At 41.5% G+C, this 17,881-nt stretch overlaps 1 protein-coding gene across 1 annotated transcript in view; it reads right to left on the reverse strand.

The window, feature by feature from the left end:
• opn7b (opsin 7, group member b) overlaps positions 1-10,360 on the reverse strand; it is a 63,832-nt gene extending 53,472 nt beyond the window's left edge. Inside the window, exon 1 of the mRNA XM_028994272.1 lies at positions 10,023-10,360. The gene's annotated coding sequence lies outside the window, so the exon portion shown is untranslated. The remainder of the gene's footprint in view (positions 1-10,022) is intronic.
• Positions 10,361-17,881: the final 7,521 nt, after the last annotated feature.

The raw sequence follows: 17,881 nt of genomic DNA on the forward strand, positions 1-17,881 counted from the left end.
ATTATATTTGGCCATTATAAAATCCTGTATTATAGTTCTTACGTTTATCCAAAACGTTGTTTGGAGGCTGACTTGAACACAGGAATGCATAGCTTCGCTAGCTTAGCCTAGCTTAGCTAAGGTTAAGACTTATAAAACGGGATTTTATAATGGCCAAATATATTCAAAACAATTGTCAACATATCCGGCAACATATCCGATCCAATCCATGTACTAATCATTTAAATCACAGCTTTTTGCGTTCATGTAATCGCACAGACTGAAATCGCGATTACGATTGCGATTAGATTAATCTTGCAGCACTACATTGAACATCATAAACTATGTCCCACGCTGAACAATTTGATAATAACTGATCAGGGATTGGAAATTCATTGTTTACATTTTAAATTCATGTTCGGTATGATCAACATGTTTAGGATCAGAATTTATATTTATGTGAAACTGTTTTTCTCTCTGAACATCTCAACAGTACAATAATCTCAAATAATAACTTTTAGTGATAAAGGTGTAATTCTCTAATCACATGGCAACAAGCGGGACTTTTTATTTGTATTTATTTTTCCGACCAGTGTTGTTGATTGCATGTCATCAAGAATTATTGATTATTGAAGAAAACATCATGATTTCAACCTGCTTTGTTGCACCAGGTCCTCTTCATCTTGTTATCTGTCACGACTACGGACTTACGGGGGAAGGAAGCGCAGAGGTTTGACATGTTGGGAAGGGGTTTTTATTACTAAACAAACAATAAACACAAAGAAACAATGGCGCGGTGGCCAAAAAGGATTTAACTTAAATAAAGAACATAAACTAACCCGCAGGCGTGTGGCGATTGCCAGAACTCAAAACACACATGAAACAAAACCAGGTCAAGTTCGTGCAGAGAGTCCACGAAAATGTCGTCTCTTTCGAAGGGGGCGGAATTCTGCGGTCTATATGCACCGTCAGGATTGGCCACCGGTGTTGAGACCAGCTGCAGTCAATCCTGACATTATCACTAAGGGGGAGTTACATTTCCAAGTATAGTTTTTTTTGGTGCCATCTATTTTTGTTGTACTCTAGTACAACAAGTATTTGAGTCAAGTCTTTGAGTCAAGCTGTCATTTTAGTCTTTTTTAGTCTTAGTCATGTCCATACTCATTTTAGTCTAGTCAAGTTTCAGTTCACTAAAAGTCTGAGCATTTTAGTCAGAATTACCCACGAATATTTGTCAACGATTTTAGTCAAATTTGATTAAAATAAAAAAATCTACTTTATATTAGTGTTACCTTGTGTACTCAAGAAAACACTAAATCCATTCCAGACATGGAAGACGCTCTGATTTGTTCCATGTTTTCCGACCACACATTCTGTTATCTTTTCCACTTCATTGTGAAGAAGTGTGTCCATTCGATCGCTTCGTCATTTTCCCCCAGCCATCTGCTCATCCATCAGAACTATCCTGAAACTGAATTATTTCCACGATTGCATATTGTGGAGGTGACATCATCTGTGTGACCGAGTGGCAGATAAAGAGAACAGAAACTGCGATATAATAACATGATTAAATGCAAGGAAGTAACGTCTCATCTTGTTTTTGTGATCCACAGCTACAGGAAGCGCCCAGTTGAGGTTATTGCTGCCAAGGGGTTCATCCGGTTATTAATTTGAAGGGTTCACATATTTTTTCTCTTGTTTATTATGGTTTTTCACAACAAACAAATAATAACACTGTTTTTTGGTTTTGTTTTATTGTATTTGTCAGTACCCTTGACATAGATGGAGGTCTGATTATATCTGATGATAAATTATTGCAGAAAAATATCAAATTCAAAAGGGTTCACATATTTTCTCTTGCTACTGTGCCATTGGCCATTGGTGGCTTAGACACCCCAAACCCACTGAGAGACTGATGAACTGGAGATTTGTTTGGGCACTATGAAAGATTTCAGTATCATCTCATGACGCATGGCATTCTGCAGTATCAAAGACAGAAGCATTCTTATAATTTTTTTATACTGCCAGATGTAGCCCATTGATCAAAAGTCACATTATGAAGGAAAATAGGGTTAATTGTTAATGAAAACAGGACCTAATGTCATCCTATTAAAATGTTGTTGTTTTTTTTTTTTGGTGTGAAACGCAGAACCATTTCATTTTTATCACACCCATTTTCATTTTATAAGCTGAAAATAATTGAATAAATTGAAAATAAATTTCCAAACTGCTCTCTGGAGCTATATGACTGGTGTTTGGAGGAATTTCATTTTAAATATTTATTTCTTTAATTGTTGTTCTGCTGAATGATGAAATGATTCCACACTTTTTCTTGGAAGAAGAAAAATGAAGACTTTTGATGACGGCACGAAAATATGTGGCTATCCAGACTGTGTGTTTGTACATGCCAGTGATTAAATTCGCAGAGGGTGACTATGTTCCATAATAAAAAATAAAAAAGTGTATATTAACCATTCACTTTTGAGAGACAGATAACAGGAAGAGATTATGGATGCATGATTACATTTATGATAATATTTTGAGTGGGCTTTGTAGTAATCTGGAGTTTAGGTAAAGTTTATGGTTTTTGTACACTGCATTCTGTGCTTCTGCAGTAAACCCTGCAATATGTAATTGCAAACACAGATTGAAACGTGGCACATTCAAATTAATGAATGAAAAAAAACTTTACACAATTGTAAGGTTTCAATTTAACAAATTTTTTCATGATTAATTTGTTTATTTATTTCCCTATTCCGACAACAGAAAATTATTTTTAACATGGGCAGACTGCTATACGCTGCATACCAACTGTGCTCCACGTTTTTATGAGCACACAAAACATTTCAAAGTCGCTACCTGGAGCTGCAGGAGAGCGCTGCGGTGGGGAAAGATGTTTCTTTTTCTTCAGTGCTCGTTTTCATTAGTCTGCAGGCGGAATGTGGGGAGGAGACGCTCCCCGTTCACGCATGCTTAATGAGGGGAAACGCTCTGCGGAGCGTCGGTGAAGTAATCGTGCAGATGTGGCTCCCGATGGTGAGGTAGCAGCCCGTTTCCACTGCCTGGTGAAGGATGCTCTCCGCTCAAACACATCTGTGCCATATTTTCCGTGCGTTTCGCGTGCAGGTAAAACACAACAATCAGGTTGTTTCATACTTGAACATAATATAATTATATGATATTGTTGGGATCAGTAAAAGTATGGTCTCACATATTTGATTGTTTGGTTGTGATTGGGAATCAAACTTTTCCACTGTGCTTTTTCATAGGTAATTACATTTATTATTGAACTGTAATTAATACATTGAAGTAGCATACGTGAATAACTCTCCTGTGGCCTGGTACACCGTCCCTTCCCTGCGACCTTGGAAAGCATGCATGTTGCCCACTTAATGTCCCCCTCTTTAACATTATTTTTCTCTCTGAACAAGCTATATATTTGTTTCTGTGAGCTTTATTTGTAAAGCTCATCCTCTGGTCACATGCTCATCTCATGTGATATATATACGTCACACAGACACAGACACACACACCCTAACTCGCAAAATCTTGGATAAATTGACTTTTGTACAAATGTCCCATTCCCTCAGCAGCACTGACACACACCCTCAGTGTGTAAATTTGCTTCTGTTAAGCATCACCCTGTTGCTCATGATCATCTAGTTTCTGTCTCCGTGGGTGCCCTACTTCGCAGGATCTTCTCTCTTTGACTGAATAAACTGCCGTGAGACGTCTGTAGCGTTCGACTATGTCTTTGTCACTGTAGACAGCAGCTGCCAGCTTCCTCTGTACCAACTAACTCGGGGCAGTGGTGGCCTAGCAGTTAAGGAAGCGGCCCCATAATCAGAAGGTTGCCGGTTCGAATCCCGATCCGCCAAGGTGCCACTGAGGTGCCGCTGAGCAAAGCACCGTCCCCACACACTGCTCCCCGGGCGCCTGTCATGGCTGCCCACTGCTCGCTCAGGGTGATGGGTTAAATGCAGAGGACAAATTTCACTGTGTGCACCGTGTGCAGTGCTGCTGTGTATCACATGTGACAATCACTTCACTTTCACTTCACTTCACTTTCACTTCAACTACAGGCCGTATATAACACTGAAGAGGCAAATATTTTGTAGCCAAGAAACAGGAACCAAAGAACCAGTGACTCCTGGCATGTAGGAAATCTGATGATTACATATGAGGCTTACCTTTAGCCTTCATTTTTTTTAGCCAGTCATTTTTGCTTGTTTCTACAGAAATTAATTTTTTCATCCAGTCAATTTTCCCAGTCTTGGGCACTTAGGCTCTAGTTTTCTTTCTATGATAACTTGCAGCAGCTGTCCTTCCACCACTTTTGTTTATCCACTTTCTTTTACCATTTCATGGCCTATACCTATTTTAATAATTGCAGAGACATAGAACAATGTGCATTTCAAGTAGACATAAGAATGTTGGTGTCAGAAGTTCTCCATCACAGAATTTAGTTTTGCATTCTCTGGTTATGTGACAACTGTGTGTGCAATCGGAAACCTCTCCATCCCTCCTGGCATCCTCTATGAAAATAGATTTCCCTCATTATTATTTACATGACCTTGTCCAAACTGAACTACTGCTCTGAATGAGAAGAAACCCAAGAAAGTGAGACCCGGCGCCGCCCAGCTGATCATCAAAGCCGCGTGCGCTACCAAAGAGCGGAGCGGATAGTCTCTGGCCGCCTTGAAGAAGGAGCTGGCTGCCGCTGGCTACAAAGTGGAGAAGAACAACTCTCGGGTCAAGGTGGCCATCAAGAACCTGGTCACCAAGGAGACTCTGGTGCAGACGAATGGGCATCTGCGCCTTGAGCTCCTTCAAGCTGAACAAGATGTAGGTAGAGACGTCCTAAGGCGAAGAAGGCGGAAACAAAGAAGTCGCCCAAGAAAGTGAGAAGCCTGCGGCAGCTGGCAAGAAGGCGGCGACCGCCGCAGCCAGGAAAGTGTCCAAGAGCCCCAAAAAGGCAAAGGCCACCAAGGCCAATAAAAACATTGATAAAGTTCATTTTATAGTTGTCAGAAATTACATATCAACAAAAACAGCTGGGTTTGTAGTTCCTCCTCTCGCAGATTCAGACAACTTTACTCTGTTTTAAGACTCGCTGCTTGTGATGCGAATGATCAAGGGCTTTGATCCACATCTCATCATTTTTGTTGTAGTGACTTCTGTTGCAGGCCTGCCTGACTTTGCTGGGTCCTCCGGCTTCATGTTCCTGTCCAATGTTTGATGTTCCTGTGTGTGGTCATGATTCCCTGCTTGTGTGCACCTGATTTTAAGTTCATAAATGTAGTTTTGTTGTGTCTAGTCCTCGTTGGGTCATTGTGTTTTATCTAATTCTGTCTGTAAATCCAATGTTTTTTGTTAGTTGAGAAGTCCATTTTCCTGTCCTCATGATATTTGTATTAAACACAACATATAAATATATTTATAATTTTATACCAATTAAAAACTAGTTATTTCTTGCCCAGCATCTTTTGGTGGATTGGTGTTACTTCTGTCCTTTTTCCTTGTCTCTTCTGTCTTCTGGGTTTCTAGGGTTTGCATGTTGTTTTGTTAAGGCTAGTAAATTTGCAATCGTTGTTATGTTCTTTGTTTCATGAGCTCACGTTTTTCTAGCATTTTCTTGTCTTGTTTGTCTTAGTCACTCCATAGTCACTTTGCATTGTATAATCTTGGCATGTAATTGGTTCCCTGGTTCAGTTCACTCAACCTGTTTCTGCATCCATTTTTTACAGATGAACCCTGAGGACCTATTATTGCAGTGAATTAGACATTTTTGACATTTTGTAAATGCATCTTGAAGGCACTGTTCTGCAGTTTTAAGGGATAATTTGTTGTTACCACAGCTCCGAACGCGTTTGTTGCTGCTTGTTGATTGACAGGTGCTGGAGGCATTCTTTCATCTCCCCACTTATTTCCCTGCTGTGATGCGCTGCTGTGTCTGCAGATTCACTGAACACACGGTCTGTCCTCGCCATATGATGCTCTGTATGTAGCAAACAGCAGATCAATATAACAGTTTCTAATGGTGATGTCATTTACTGTACAGATATTACCTAGGCTTGCAGAACAAGTAAACTTTAATTTATTCTTCACATTTGTAGTAAAAGTGAATGTTTGGGGGGTTCAGATTTAATCAATATGAAACACCAGAACCACACATTATATAAAGAAAGACTTCCCGAAGCAAAAGCATTTGAACATTTCAAAAAGGGAACATAACCCTTGGTACTTTTACTTTGCAATCATTTAAATAAGTGCATATGCATGGCAAAACAAATTGTGCTCTGACACAGAAGTTAAGGATATTAAATAAGTGTGGACCTTTCCCAGTAAGTTCCAATCATTATACTCTGACTTATTTTCATGTGATTAATGGGGATGCTTAATTAATTCAACTGCAGTTAGAAAGTACACAGAGGATGGCTGGAGGCTCTACAGCTTTAGTCTTTCCTTTGTAATGTCTTTTCTACAGCACTCATGTAAAAAAAATTGATCAGTCTTTCGTTTATTGTCAACATTTCAACCAATTGGATAATGCAGTGGGTGGAGTGTCAAGGCTGTGGTTTAGGTCAGTTTATTATTTCCCCCTACTCTATCATAGGGGAGAGTGATGGGGCACTTTGGCTGCATAAATAAAGGAACAACAACAACATTTCTTATATAGCCCAAAATCACATACAGTATGTGTCAATGGGAACTTCAACTCCAATCTTTATATTGTTCGCTGAAGGTGAGAGAAGGCAAGTTTATTTCAATAATCCAGTTTGCACTTGCTTCATGGAGAATAATTAGATTCTTATATAAATATATTGATTGGGTGTAGCACTGTTCAAATATCAGATGGCTAGTGCTGTCCCAATCACACACCATAATAAGGGTCTGGATAATGGATGGGCAAACTTCATAAACTTAATTTAATGAGGCTCCTTTAACTTTTTGCATATGATAAAGGGTTAATCATCAGATGGCTGTTAAACATTCTAATACTTTGATTCAATGATTCAATGCCAAATTATGAAGAGTAATCTATTTTTGAATGTCCTAAAAAAGATCACTGACAAATGACAGTGAAATACCAGTATGCAGCAGCAGGACACTCCAGGGCATCACAATATTCTGTGGTGGTTTCCCACCCCAAAATGTGGGATGTACTTGCAACTAATTTGTTAAAGCAGTGAAAAACACAGAAGCACAGCACACGGTGTACACAGTGAAATTTGTCCTCTGCATTTAACCCATCACCTTGAGTGAGCAGTGGGCAGCCATGAGAGGCACCCGGGGAGCAGTTTGTGGGGACGGTGCTTTGCTCAGTGGCACCTTGGTGGATTGGGATTCGAACCAGCAACCTTCTGATTACGAGGCCGCTTCCTTAACCGCTACGCCACCACTGCCCCCCAATTAATAGAAACAAATACATATTATGATTAAACTGTAGTAAAAAAAATCAGTTTTGAGGTAATTTTAAATAAATTCAATATAAATAACAAATATAATCAGTTCTTAATCAGATTTAATGAGGAGGTGGAGCACAGTCAGGTGGTGAGCACCACCTTTGGTAAGAAAAACGCTTGATCAGACGTTTACACCCTATCAGAGTAAAATAATTATTATTTATTTATTTATTTTTTGTAGTGCCATTAAATTGATTTATATAGGTCTTAAAATTAGGTATTCATGATAATGCTTTTTGGTATCAGCATTACTATTAAACAGCAACATTAATTTAATTGGGTATTGCTATAAGAGGAATATCAGCTTAAAAATAATTTTATATTTTAAACAATGAAAATTGTATTGGATCTCTATATACACAAATTGCTTCCTTTCCAGTCTATAAATTAACCAATCATGAACAAGCATGACTAAATGTTTTAGATTTACTGCAGGTTCCGCAGTAACAGTTCAGGTAAGAGTTTGTAATTTTGATAAATTGTTGTTGTGTTGTACTCATCTGTAATTTACAGTGTGTAGGTATGTATGACAGTGTGTGTCACAGTGAAATCTGGAGATATGGTAGCATGAAGCTGCTACTTGTGTCCAACACAAGTAGCAGTCCGGGCTGATCATTATCAATCACACGTAACTCAGGGAGGTCAGTGACCTTTTTTTTCAAAAATCATTTGTCACGTTTTGTCAGCCTTTACCCATAAATCTCTCTGCTGCCGCTACATGTCAGTCTAATGAAATGCATTTCTTTTCAGCTTTTTACAATATATCAATTCTAAAAACAATTCTGTATTCTGTGGAATGTGGAAAGCATATTCCACATTTTGCTTCATTCTGATTACTTGTACAAGTTAGGACTTGTACACTTACCTAATCATGCTTAGATGTAACAAAACCATCTCTAAAGTCCAGCTTCACATGAAGTGTTACTGCTCAATGAATCCAGATGTAAAGGTTTTAATCATATATCCAAATATTTAAACAAATTTGCACACAAAATTCACTGATTCAAGCAACATTAATATATCAATGGAAATGGAAAACACATCAATATAAAATGAAAGCATCAAAAATCCCCAAATTCTGAATTATTCATTACAACCAATGAGCACTTTGCTGAGCATTGGATAGCAGGAAAGCTACAAATCAGCATTCTTTCTTTGCTGCAAATGATCAAAGAACATTGACCTGACCGTGCAAAGGCTAGACAGGGCTCTATCAATAAATGGTGTTAAAAGCAATCACACATAGTATCGAATAATTTTAAAAAGACACAACATGTAAGTATATGCTTCAAGCGTCTCCTTAATTAAGACAAAAATTGCGGCATGTGCAGAGTGTTCAGACCCACACTCAAGATCGTGATCAACCACATTTTACTTGAAGGGCCGGTCTGCCCATTGGCTGGATCAGCAAAACTGAAACAGCATACAAAGCAAAAGCCATGCTCACCACCACTAACTGTGTGCGTAGCTGCAATATACATTTTGTTGTAACAGAATTTGACTGGAATTGCTCCTGGGTGAACACAGGATTATGGTTGTGTAAGACTCTCACACACATGCACACTTCTTTTAACACCTTTGTTCCAATCTACTGTAATAAATATATTGTACATATGTTATAAATGTGTAACAACAGAAAAATAAACCTTACCCGGCCTCAAAACTTATCCTACCCTTACCCTTCATATGTTACATATATTTAATTATTTGGTTTATCTATGAAAAGTAACCCTTCTGTTTAACATACATTTTAGGTTTGAGAGTCACGTATATGGGACAGTGCTCTGATTCCAGGACAACATCTTGAAGACAAATACAAAATGAGACATTAATTCTTCTTTTCTGTATTTGTCCAGGTTTTGAAAGTGTCCCTTGCAAAAAAATCCCTCAGTGGCTGATTTAGATAAGAACACTTGCTGTATCCATTTTGCATTTAGAGCCGTGGTCACGAGCCAGAAATCAAGCAGGCTGGAATGTTGTCGCCAAGCTTGGCTACCACAAACAAACAAATCGCTAAAAAAAAAAATCTATTTAATAAGCCTCTGTTACTCCAAGGTCCATAAACATTCGTCGGTGATCTCTAATTGAATCCGTAATCCAAATCACAAGAGCTGATCAGCGAGGCAATGGGCTGCGTGTGAATAAAGTTACGTTCCTTACTCACATGGAGTGTGGGCTGAATCGTAAGCATTGCTTATTAGCATCACATTGCCATCATATGGGACCGAGAACTACATAACTCATAAGCTGCCTTAAGCGTAGCTCCTTATCAGAGTTCACATGAATGTTTCACAAGAGCATTGTATATTGGACTTTATAACCCTTATGTTACACATTATAATTCTACAGTCCCATTCATATGTGGACTTTTGCAACGTTTAAACTTTGAAAGTAAATTGTACAGCTGTACATGGTGTAAAAAACGTTCTTAAAATAGTTGCAACAGCCATGTGTACAATAAATGCAAACTATTTATAGTTGGAAGCAGAGCCCTCCAGTTCTCCCAATGAAAGACACACAGCTCGGAGTGGAAACGAAGGGGGCAAGCTGTGCCCAGAAAAGTGCCATGGTGCCTACCTTAAAGGGACGTGATGCCAGCCCTTACATAAGATCGCGGATTTAGGATAGAGTCCGTCGCTGGGCAGCCTTCACCCTTGGGCGAAGGAGTCATTTCGAAGGGAGGAGTACAATGTGAAGAGAGGAGAACAGAGGAGTCATTCTGTAGGAATCTGGATGTCTGGGAATACACACACACACACTCTTTTACACACACACACACACAGTTCAGACAGGGACGAGCCGTAGGTCTTCAAGGAGCGTACTGACTCAGGCTGAGCCCGCGGTGCTGGCGGCAATGCAGAGGGACGGCGACCAGGCTGCAAGTGAGAGGCTCGCTCTCCTCCGCACAACCCTCTATCCCCTCTCTCTCTCTCCATCGCGCGCTCACGCACACACACCCACTTACTCACTCACTCTCCATTTCCACCACTCTTTTTAACCCTCCCTCTCTCGTTCACAATCTCTGTAACTCCTGGTCCTTTGTCTTTCAAACTGTGGCATACACTCTCACACACACACACACACACACACATACACCTACATATCGCCGCACTGCTTTACAATCTACTCTTTATGGTGCAAATGCACCCATGTACCATTACATGCTGTCAACTACACTGCATTCATCTTCTCAGATTCTCCCGCAGAACGCTGCTGTTTTCATTTGCTTCATTCACTACAGACATGTGAAAAATGCGTGCCGAGCCGACAACCGGAGCCTGGGTCAGGATCTAAGTGTATTGGTTGGCATGAAGGATGGATTTGGACTCAACTGTAGTGAGGGAGGGTGGGGGGCTGATAATGACGGATGGACACGTGTTGTGTGTTGCAGGGTGCTTGGTGTTCGAAGCAGCGGGTGCAAGCAAATGTCATTTCCGATCGTAGTTCGGAGCAGACGGGCCACTGCCACTGGCGATGTCATTGTGAAGTCATCCGCAACGTCCTTGCCAAGTTGGAGGTTGACATTTTTGGTGAGGTTCACGAATTGCCCAAAATGATAAAAGAAACGCTATTCATCTATCGATGTATAAGAGCAAAGCCGATCTGCTGCGCCGCGTTATTTCTCTCTTTCCCATAATGCTGCTAATGAGGCAGCGACTGTGACTAGTGCAGTCAGAAGGAGAAGAGAATCTGCCGGCGTGGGGGAGATCGGAGATAGTGAACACGCAGAGGGAGGCGGAGAGATGAGAGAGAGTGACAGTAGCAGAGGGGCGAGCAAGCGGAGGAGAGCTCACTGAGCAGAAACCGCTTATTACTCTAAACACATCTGACCGACGTTAACCGGCTTCTCTGCTGCGCTCTGTGGCACGACAGCTGCTATTCGTGTTTCATTTAACGCTTCGTCGTCATATCAATATAAATACAAACACAAACAAATGAACAGCAATATGGTAAAAAGGTGCCTTTGTGGGAGAGTAGAGCAGCTAATGCGACTGCTACCAGATTATTATTAATTATTGTGTTCCATGAGGATAAAGTCCGTCAGAATTTGTGCATGTGGCTGAATTTTAGATCCTTTGCAACGCTTGGAATATTGATCCTCGGTCTAATGTTTTTCAAAGAAGAAATTAGCATGTTGTTCAAAGTATTTTTTCAGTGTGGATAATTGTTTAATTTTGTAATTAAGATTATTAAGATATAAACCCCCTCCCACCAACACATCACATGCACAAAGAAGCACAAGCAGATTTGTCACACATGATTAGTGAAACATGCACAAAATCTACTTTGATATTGCTCTTCTACATATTCTCCACAATCAAATTCTCACGAAATGCTGAATAAGAAGCTGCCCAAGCTGACAACACCTGTCCTGTCTCCCAAGTTGCATATTCATTTAACTTCTGGTCCACCAAGGATGTCGGTGAAGTCTTGCACAGAAATAAAGAAGCTTAGTGGACGTGTCTAGTGGAGCATTTGATAGATATTCAGCTTCCTCCCAAAGGATAAGAGATCCAGGCGACGTACAAACTTCCTAACTGACAAGCCACATAATTACTGTAGCTCACAACCCGTTTCCAATCTGATGACGCTTATGATTGCTGTGACTGTTTCAGATAGTGAAATGTGTGGATCGACGTGACCATCATTCCAGGCCTGCACCTTATAGATTATTTAGTGCACTGTGATCCTCCCCCAGAGAGAAAATTCAGTTTGCTCACAGAAGCAAGCAAAACAGCCCCCTTTACTGTTGTCTGTGACCGGGTCTTTGAAGAGAAGATTCTATAAGGTCAATTTGACAGTGACTGTTTTCAAAAGATCTCTAGATGTGGAGCCTTGTAGAATAATTGGTGCCCCACCCCCACACACCCTACAGGACGTGTGGCAAACAAACAGGAAAAATAATTTTAGACCCCTGACACCACGAACACCTCCCCTCTGTCAGACTATAGACACCAGAGTCAACTGGTTGCTTCCCATCACGTCCTCACCCTCACTTGAGTGCCTGCAAGTGAGATCCTGATTGCATTTTTTTTGTGTAGCTTATGTTATATCGCTTTGTACTGTATATTGTACTGTGTTCCTTCAGATACACCAATTGCCAATTTGTGTGTGTAAACATTCTTGTCCAATACAGTAGACATGGTTTTGAATCAAATTCGTCCTTTGTATACAACTGACAGAAGAACAGTATCGAATGAATGTGATCTAAAAAAAAAAAATACATAAAATTTATATAAAAATATATGATTTCTGTGGTCCTGGGATTGAATATCCAGTATATCCAGAATATCCAGTTGAATATCTAGTTATCCAGTAATGATTATTTAAAAATCAACCTGAAAGTGAAGTGATTGTCATTGCGATACACAGCACAGTACACGGTGACACAATGAAATGTGTCCTATGCTTTTAACCATCACCCTTGGTGAGCAGTGCACAGCCATAACAGGCACCCGGGGAGCAGTGTGTGGGGACAGTGCTTTTGTCAGTGGCACCTCGGCGGATCGGGATTCGAACCGGCAACCTTCTGACACTAAAATGTGATTCATTCATTTGTGTACGTGCACTAAAATGCTGCCATGTCTTCTGGAATATGGACATTAAGGACAATATTTGACACAACATCACCACCAGAATTATAGCAGCAGGAAATCACAGCAAAAGGATCAGTAACACTGCACCTGTGCAGACTCCACTCATGTCAACCATGAGATGATTACAGCAGTTTCCCTGCGCTGGGAACTTGGAACGTCACCACAGATCTCCGTCTTGCAAACTGGCGCTCTCCTCAGAGCCAGTGTCTCACAGCACCTGATGACAAATCTGCAGGTATTAAAAATTCATCAGCCGCATTTGGCTAGATGTGGAGTGCTGTTAATTTCCTCTCACGTCAGATTATTACAAGACTTTTTTCTGTATGGTGGGTAGGCATATATGGTACACACAGCCTTGCTGAGAAACATCTGTCAAACATTAAAATCAATCTGCTGTGCACAAGCTGAGGTAACAGCTTTCCCTAAAGGTTGTCTGTACTATAAAAGTCAAGAAGTGACTAAATCTAAATTAAAGCTGGAAACAACACAAAAAAAAAAAAAAAAAAACTTTCCACAGATGGAAGCGAGAATAGTTACGAGAGAAGACTTTTTAAGGGAATATATTGGAAATCTTCATATGCCCTTCATGTAAATCGCACAAAGGAGAGAAGACAATACACCTCAATATGCTTTTGTTCTGTTTTTTTAAGGGGCTTTTTATTGCACGAAGTTTGGATGGTAAAGTAGGCCCGCTCTGAGCACCCCTGGTTTGCCAGCAGACAGATTAACAGAAAATGTAATTAACTGGAAACAAGAAACAACAAGCGGCCCCGTAATGAGGTGTTTCTCGCAGAGCTGAGAGATGGGTGGAAGTGGAACCCCGATGATGCCCTCTGCTGTCTTCACTATACGCTGCAGGGCCTTCTGCTCAGTGACAGTGCAGTTCCCGTACCAGACAGTGATGTAGCAGCAGAAAACACTCTTGATGGTCCCCCGGTAGTATGATGTGAGGATGGGAGGCGGGAGGTTCTTCAGCTTTCTGAGTCTGATAATGCAGACATTGCTGGGTTTTCTTGGTGGTAGAGGTGGTGTTGAGGTTTGAGGAGAGGTCGTCTGCAGTGGGGTGGGGAGAGTTGGTTTCTGTAAAGAAATAGACTCGAGCAAGAACTGTATTAAAAATGCATTCTGATGTTACCTGGCATGAATGAGGCATGGTACAATAGAGGTTACAAGAATGAACAGTTTCTAGTTGATTAACACCAGTAGATTACTATTGTACAACTAACAAATAATGTACAACTAATGTTGTATCATCTGCAAACCTGATGATGTGGTTCGAGCTGTACTGTGCAGCACAGTCGTGTGTCAGCAGAGTGAACAGCAGTGCGCTGAGCAGCATCCCTGTGGGGAACCTGTGCTCAGTCTGAAGTCCTTGAAGGGGTTAGTTCTTATAGACACAAACTGAGGCCTGTCCAAGATCAAGCTACAGAGTGGAGAGCTTCTTTGGCACTGGGTTGATCTTGGTGGTTTTGAGGAAGGTACCACAACTGAACTCAGAGATGTGTTGAAGATACCTGTGAAGATGTCTGCAAGCTGGTCACCACACTCCCGTAGGACCCGACCAGATATATTGTCTGGTCCTTCTGCTTTCAGCCGGTTTATTCTGTGGAGGGTCATGGCCATGCAGAGAGTCATGGAAAGACTGTACTCCTCCAAGTCCACAGAGTGGTCATAGGTGGCTCCATCTCTAAACATCTCCCAGTCTGTTCAGTCAGATTAGTCCTGGAGGGCAGAGATTGCCCCCTGGGGCAACATTTTCACCTCTCTGATGGCTAGTCTGAATTGCTTGAGATGTGGTCTGATTGTATGTGGGGGAGGTGGTCTAACATGCTGTCCCCTCATGTTGCAAAATGAATGTGCTGATGGAATTTTGGCAGCATTGTTTTGAGGTTTGCATTGATGAAGTCTGCCACGATGATGAAGAAGCTGTTCGAGTAGACTGTCTGCAGTTTGCTGAGTTCACCGAGTGCAACACTACCTTTAGTCGAAGTGAAGTGATGTGTTACGTGTGATACACAGCAGCACAGCACACGGTGTGTCCTCTGCGTTTAACCCATCACCCTGAGTGAGCAGTGGGCAGCCATGACAGGCGCCCGGTGAGCAGTGTGTGGGGACGGTGCTTTGCTCAGTGGCACCTCAGTGGCACCTTGCCGGATCGGGATTCGAACTGGCAACCTTCTGATTACGGGGCCACTCTACAAGCACGGAGAAGATCGCAGCATTCCTGCACACGCTGTTATTGATGTAGACAAACAGGCCACTGCTATGCGCCTTACCTGATGAGCAGGACTCTCTGTTGGTGCAGAAGCAGGTCAGCGTGTCTAGCTGGATAGAGGAGTCCGCGATGCAATTGTGCAGCCAAGTTTCGGTGAAGATAAGAATGCAGCAATGTCTAATCTCTTTCCGGGAGGTTAGAAGTAGTCTTCGGCAGTCCAGTTTATTGTTCAAAGAGTGCACGTTGGTTCTACTCGCCTGAATGTTTGATGAATCATTATCTAGTAAGATACTTCTGAATCTCTAGCATCTCATCTGCCTCGTATGCAGCAAGTTGCCTCAAACATTAGTACAAACGTGTTGAGCTTATCGCTAAAATAATGTTTGTATATTAAACACAAGACTCACCTTCCTCTTTGTGTTCCTCCGCAATTGGGTTCACCGAACTTGTGACATTCACTGTTCTGTTTTACTTGTTTGCATTGCTCTATTTCTGTCCTGGATAAATGGGCCACTGCTCAGCTACAGATTGACTCATCCCACTCCCTCATGTGCCCTAACTTTTTTGCAGGAGCTCCAAACTACCTTCTGCCACCCAGATTGTGAGACTGAAACCGTCTCAAGCTCTATCACATTCGCCAAGGTCTTACCTCTTGTCAGCATTGTCACTTTTTGAACTCTCGCAGTCCAGACCTCCTTGGGGACAGGTGAGGATCATGTTCTTTGAGGAGAATGCATGGATCATGAATATGTTCCATTGTAGCATGATCCAACTAGGTATGAGAATCGACCTTTCTTTCTCACACTTGGCAAGCACTCCCTCTTTTTTTGCCATCACCAGTCCAGTCTCATTCACCTCCCTTCAGTCCGCCAGCCCCCCGACTTATGCACAGCACTTTACTCCACCAGCTTCCTTGGTGACCCGTTCTGACAACCAAGGCAAACCCATGCACTTCGTACATACATTGTGCTTCGCCAAACCACCATCGCGGCCTCCTCTAGCCAGAAAATAGGGGCACCAGACAGGCATTCCCCACTACTTCCTTGTCCAGCCTGTCTCATCTCATCCTGAACACCCAACTACAGCTGGGGCCCAGACCTGCAATTTTTGTTGCTGATTTATCCGGGGCTACAGTGCAGTTGTGGCTCCCCTCACTGCCCATCAGTCTGACCATTTAATTTAAACCCTGAAGCCATCACTGCTTTCACCACACTCTGCCATGCTTTCAGCACAGCAACAATCCTTTATAACCCCAATCCAGCACAATCCTTTGTTGTTAAAGTGGATGAGGCGGATGCAAGCACTGGTGCCATTCTGTCCCAATGTGATGCAGACCAGAACCTTCACCCATGTTGCTTCTTTAACAGGGAATTCACTTCCACTCAGCAGCATTTCGTGGTGGGGAACTGTGAGCTGTTAGCCATCAAATATGCTTTGGAGTAATGGTGGTATTTGTTGCAGGGCTGTGATCCCCCTTTTAACTGGTCTGGACCAAACATCAGAATTTAATGTGCCCTGGGTCAGGTTGACACCATCAAGTCACAAAAAAAACAACTACGCCATCTGGTTTATTAAACTAGTTCAGTATATTAAATAAATAAGTAATACTTATTTAATCAAATGGACAACTACCTAATGGATTCCACCAGGCAGTCCAGGGATGAGGGCAGAATGCACAAGGAAGAATCCCTGATGAATGCGTCTCCAGCTTCCCTGTTTTAGTTAATTGGGGGAACAAGGAAGTGATTGTGGTCGACTGAATCAACAACCTCTCCCGATTGGACCATGCTAACATTGGGACATCACTCTTGTTACTAAACAGATAATACCATGGCTCGGAGACCCTGGCTAGCAAAAAGCTCAACTTAGACAAGCCCGGTGGGCCATGTTCTTTGGACAATACGAATTCTCTATATCCTACAGATCAGGCAGCAAGAAAATTAAGCCAATGTGCTCTCTCACGATCACTCACCGGACTCAGCCCATCTGTGACCACGTCTGTGACCAAGTGTGGCAAGAAACTACCACAGTTCCAAATCAGATAACCAACACAGGAACACGGAAATAGGTGGTTCCTGGGTCATAAAAAGGCAACATTTGCTGTACATTTAAGCTGCAGGTTAATTGTAACCCTATGAGGGAACATTTAAATATACAGCATTTATCAGACACCCTTTTCCAGATTGACTTACAATCTGATCACGATGATATTGTGTTGGCTATATAAGATTGACTGGGGATGGGGATAGTTTGGTTCAATGTCAATGTTTCAATTGATTTTGAATTGTTGAACAACAGCTCTGAAAATCTATATTTTATGTTTGGTAAAGGACATTGTCCTGAGACATTTTACAATGTTAAATGCCAGCACAGTGAACAAGCGGTCAAAAAATAAAATAAATAGTATCAAGGGAGGAAGAGAGGAGGGAGGATCTTTTGCTCATTGTTGTTAATACAAAGTGGCAAAAATTCCACAGTGCAGTATAAATCCAACCGGTACCAACCATTAGTATGACTTTGATTGTGCAAAATATAAATCTGTAGTAAAAACATTAAACCTGTGTAATTAATAGTATATAAACATGGTCTTTTGATGCAAAGTTGAGTGAAAAATTGTCTTCATA

The sequence above is a fragment of the Denticeps clupeoides genome, chromosome 10 (genome assembly GCF_900700375.1).
Source record: "Denticeps clupeoides chromosome 10, fDenClu1.1, whole genome shotgun sequence".
NCBI lineage: Eukaryota > Metazoa > Chordata > Actinopteri > Clupeiformes > Denticipitidae > Denticeps > Denticeps clupeoides.